Here is a 6,000-nt window from a genome sequence, read left to right on the forward strand (position 1 = left end):
TTATGGTTATCTAAATGCTGTATAACAAAATGGAATTAAAGTAAGTATGTGAGTCCCAACTAAAGTAAAATAAGCGATAGTGCCACATGCTAAGGGTAGAGCTGTATCACTTACCCCGTGCCGCGCTATTCCAAGCTTGCACACAGTCCTCGCCGGATGGGGTAATGCCGCCATACAGGGGTGTGTAACCATCGCCCTTAAATGGCGTGGATCCCGGGCGGTTCGTCAGCAGACGTCACCGCCCCGGCCACTCCCCCCGGACACCGCCAGAGAGCAGGCACGGGGACACCCCGCCAACGCTCTCCACCATGTCCGAGGTGTAACTGGACCACATGGAGGCAGGAACTGCCTCCGTAGTCCATACAGGTGCCACAGGAAGTTCCGCCCGAAGGGGCGGAGCCGCACTGTGGCCCGTCTGGCCGCACATATCTCGCTAATATTCGGAAATCCTCAGCGCTTACCCACAACGCCCCCTCAGGATCTGTCAGCAATTACATGGGAGAAAACTAATGCCTGTAAGGAGAACACAAATAAATAAAACATATAAAACATCCATATACAAGTACATATACATAACCACATATTATTGCAATACACGAAATATTCCTGAAAAAACAGGATAGATACATCAATCATTTTTCAAAGGTATTTCATCAATATTAGTTTGTTACATAATATAGAAGAATAATAGGGGCATTCTATAGTGATTGCCCTGGTGAAAGGACAGGGACAAAACTGCCCCCTACTTAAGACACTCTCATATTTTTTCTCTCAACAACAAATATATATATGCTACTACAGGTGCAAACATATATTTCCTTAAAGATATAATTTTCTTGCGCCATTTAAATTTATAACTGGTCATGGACATCATGATGGAATGGGAAGGATACCAGAAGACCAATGGTTAGGCATATCGAGGAGCTGTATGCCAGGAACTAACATAGGCAAGATAATATCTCATATCAAGATTGAGATCAGTGAGGCACCGGGAGGAGGAAGAAGATCACGCCATAGAAACCGGGCAGACATCACGACCAAGATACCCCATACATATGTCCATTCTATATCCAGAGCGTGCAGCTCCGGATATTGGGCTTACCTTTAATGGGCGAGTAAACAGCCTTCATAAAAAAGGTTTGTACGATTGGGTCTCATTCAAACCAGGTCTAGATGTGGCACTGAGACGCTCTATCCAGAGAGTTTCTCTCTGGAGAATTTTCTTGTCCCAATTGCCACCTCGAGGATCCTGAGGGATAACTTCGAGTACATAGAATCTTGCCTTTTTTGGATTGAACCTATGGTATAGGTCGAGATGCCTGCTCACGGGCGTAACCATTCTTCCTCCTGCCGATACGTACACATGATCCTTCATCCTCTGGCGAAGTTCTCTTATAGTTTTACCTATGTAGAACATACCACAGGTACAGTGCATTATGTATACAACTCCTCGAGTGCTACAATCAGCCCGGAATTTAGGACTAAAAGTTTCACCGTTAGGCAAGACATATTGAGTTTTCTCCTCTATCCAGGGACAGAGAGCGCATTGGTGGCATTTATAAGTGCCCCTACGTGTTGTTGTATTATTCCTAATAGGTTGGTAGTGGCTAGTTGTTAGCTGGTCCCTCAGGGACCTTGTTCTCCTAAATACAATTTGGGGATGTTTAGCCACATATTTATTGATAACTGGATCATCACGAAGGAGGTGCCAATTACGCTCAAGAATCCCTCTCAAAACATTTTCATGGGCAGAGTATTTAGTTATGAATTTAACTGTCGGCTGTGTATTTGAAGGTTTGGCTCTAAAGATGAGGCTATTCCTATTTTGAGCAAAAGCTTTATTAAAAGCTGCTCTCAGTACTCGTTTACTGTATCCCCGAGCTGTTAGGCGTTCTCTCAACAGGTTGGCCTGGATTTTAAAGTCCCTGTCAGATGTGCAATTGCACCGTAGGCGTATATATTGGGCGTATGGAATACTACGTATGAGTGCCCCTGGATGTGCACTGGACGCATGTAGTATTACATTTCCTAACGTCTCTTTTCTGTACAAATTGGTCGTGAGGTGTCCATCTGTATGTTTCGACACCGTCAGGTCAAGGAAATTTACACTCGAGTTATCAATTGTAGAAGTTAGCTTTAAATTAAAGTTGTTAATATTCAATTGAATAATGAATTTCTCTAGTAATGATCTTGAACCTGTCCAGACAACAAAAATGTCGTCTATATATCGAAACCATATAGCTACATGTAAGAAAAAGTGAGATAAATTTTCATCAGATGTTATTTGTCGCTCCCACCCCCCCAGGTACAGATTAGCGTAGGCCGGGGCACAACAAGTGCCCATGGCCACGCCCTGTACCTGGAGGTAGTGGGACCCATTGAATGTAAACCAATTATGTTTCAAAATAAAAAGTAGAAGTTCAAGTATGAAATCACAGAATGGCCAGGTGTGATGATCTTGCTCATATAAGAAGGTGCGTATCGTCCCGACGCCCTGCTCGTGAGGGATACTGGAGTATAACGCCTCCACATCCAAAGTCACGAGCAGGGCGTCGGGAGGAACCACCATATCTTCGATCATTCTTAAGAACTCGAGTGTATCCTTGACATATGACGGTAGCCGCACTACGTGTGGTAGTAAATAATAATCAACCAGACAAGCATTTTCGGTCAGGTTTCCGATGCCCGATACAATAGGCCTACCTGGGGGAGATGTTAAATTTTTGTGCGTTTTTGGAAGTGAGTAGAACGTCGCCTGTCTGGGAAATTTGTTATTAAGATAATTGTAACAGTCCTCATCTATGAGAGCCCTTTGATAGGCATTTCCAATTATGTCCAAATACCTTGCTTTAAATTCAGTTGTGACTGATAGGGAGATCTTTTTATACCATGTGCGATTTGAGAGGATGTCGAGACACATTCTCTCATATCCTTCCTGAGTCATAAGTACTAGGTTACCACCCTTATCTGAGGGTTTTATAACTAAGTCTGTATGATTTCTTAATCTGTTCAGCGTTTGAAGTTGTTGTTTCGAAAGATTGTTCTGTGTTGGATTTAGTTCACAATTTTTTATCTCGCCTACCACTGTGGTTAAAAACGCTAACAAATTAGAGTTTGTAGTCAAGTCAGGGAAACTATTAGATTTTGGTTTGAAGGAAGTCTTTTTTGAGGTACTTGTTTGTGTGCCTTGACTAGGAGATTGAGAATCCGTATTGTCATTCTCCTCCAATAATAAAATTAGATCTCGTAAGACGCGGAACTCTTGCATTGTATAATGTTTTATTTTTTCCGAAATCTCTTTGTCTTGTACATTGCGTTGTCTTTCTGGGTCGTATATATATTTATATGTCAAGTTTCTTATGAACATATAGATATCCTTTATGGTCTCATACCTGTCCATGGGAACCGATGGACAGAATGTGAGGCCCAATTCGAGGACTTCTTGTTCCTGGGGAGAGAGGTGATAGGGAGTTAAATTTATAATCGATAATTTCAAGTGGGAGGGTTTAGTGATGTGCTCAAGGGAAAATTTGAAGCCTGTGCCTGTGAGGCCGCAAAATGGCCATCAATGGTGGTTTGTCTGAGAGAGGTGGTGCTGGGTGTATTAAAGGATAAAGTGTTCAAAGGAGTGAGTGCAGTAGCACCTAGTGTTTGTGTTTGAGGATTGGAAGTGGATCCCTGTATCAGTGAGTTCGTTGGATTAGTGTTGGTGGGTAAAGGTTGCAACATTTGTATTGCTTGGAGAGCAAGGCCCCCCAAATAGGGGTCCTGTGCCTCCAAACTCTCTTGTGTTAATATGTCGGCAGATTTATAAATCTGTCCACCCTGAAGACCCCCAGTTCCTGATGATTGGAACTTAGATGTTTCATCAGGTCGCTTTTTGGAGCGCGGTGTATAGTTAGCTCCTTCCTGTTGTCCTCGTTTACGTGGTCCCAAATCAGTTTTTGGTCTGGTATCTTGATTCGATCTAATTGACACTCTAAATCTATTAGATTGTGCAGAGATTGAGGAAGAGTCCGATTCCCAGTCGGTTTCTCTTGATCCTGTATTGGGTATATGTTCACGGGGGCCTCGCGGAAAGCGGGGCCGTCTTGAATTATTGGGTCCCGGCCATCGATAAGCATAGCCTTCCGTGAAGGCCATCCTATCTTTTAAAAATTTGGTCTGCTTTTTGCAAATTATATCCCTATTGAGCTTGATCCCATACTCCTTCACCTCCTTCCATCTTGATTCGTATTGTACGTGTTTCTTTAAATTCTCATTTTTAGTATATAAAGATGACAATTCAGCATCTAATGTAGCCAGGTCTAATTTATATTGGGATACCAACAGTTGGCATAGGTCGGTGCTGCATTTTGTTAAAATGCGTTCCCATAAAGTTCTAAATTCGCTTGATGCGTTATCGAAGGAGGGGAATAAGTGGATTCTCAAGCCAATAGGGCATATATTGGCTTGGATATACTTCAAAAAAAATTCTATGTGCCAGTATAGGTTTGATTTTTTCTTAATCAGTTTTTTTACTGTATTTATATATTGGTTTAGACTTATATCATCTTTGGCCGGAATGTTACAAGTAGATTCGATTTCGGTCATAAGACCTGTCCATGCATTTCCAACGAAATCCATGGTTGTCCTATGATCTATGTAGAGTATCCTTTTATTTTGTTTATTAATATTGAAAATTTTTTTGGAAAAAATCTCTAGACTCCTTCATATAGGCATTCATACAATGTATGAGAAATATTTCACTGGCTTGACCCTACAAACAATTTTGAAATATTCAAAACTCACTCCAATATTATTTCCATTAACCAGGTGCAATCGGATTGCCACTGGGGACAGGTAGATATTTATGTTGAGAGATTATTAATATGAGAAATGTTTCACAGTCCTTCCACACAATAAGCGTCAAATAAGACATATATTAGGGATAACAATTGATTGTTTCAACCTGTATATATCGCTGCTTGCCACTTCCCAAAATGGCTGGTGCTTCCACCTTCATATCAGAATTTCTATTCTAGACCATGTGTCCACAGACAGCAGCTATCTGGGCCATGAAGTATCCAATTAGGGTGTGTCCCTATCCTTAATTGCTAATTGAGTGAGAGGACTGGGAAACAAGGATTTCGGGCACAAATGTTTTTTAAAAACAAGTTATTTTATTCAAAACATATTTAAAACCAAAGAAGAATGCAGGCATATAATTGTGTGTTAAGGACCAAATCAGACCCATAAATGGTCTATACTGTGGTATATCTTAATACATAAGGTTTAGAACAATGGTTTACATACATCTTAAAGTACAGAACAATTAGTAGTCATAACATTCTCAGAACTATTCACTCACAATCAGACAAAAACCACCGGCGGACACCAAAATAGAAAAGGTGTCGGTCCGTGGGATCAACTGAGAGTGTGAATTAACTTCCACCATATAATATTTGACCTTTGCTCGACATGTTTCGCTTTCTTAGGAGAAAAGCTTCATCTGGAGCATATCATTTCGTTTGTCTGTGTAAAGAACAATACTGTTTAGACATATTGCATATAGATAACATAATTTTTGATATTTCACAATAACGTGTCCATTATTCCACTTAGTTATAAATATACAAACCTATTGCATTTAAATAGGTCCTTATATTTTTTATATATATATATCAACACAATATATCATTGAGTCTTAGATTGCATCTAGCATCCAAGGAGGTATTCGGTTGGGGGAGAACAAGCGCCGGGGATTACCAAAAGCGAGGCATATGTGGGGACCCACCCCGTAATTACATTGTCACCAAGATATAAAAAAGTGTTGCATATGGTAAACAGAGGAGGGACATACATACCTGTACAATAGTAGTCAGGCATAAATCTCAATTCCGTAGGGGATTTTTTAACGAAGAGGACTGTTGTGCGTTTGTGGAAAGCACCGTATTTTGGCACCTATATGAATGCGTAGTAGTGAAGGTAATCACTCCATATTTACTAGATAGATAAGGA

This window comes from Pelophylax lessonae (genome assembly GCF_965119305.1).
Source record: "Pelophylax lessonae genome assembly, chromosome: 7".
Lineage (NCBI taxonomy): Eukaryota > Metazoa > Chordata > Amphibia > Anura > Ranidae > Pelophylax > Pelophylax lessonae.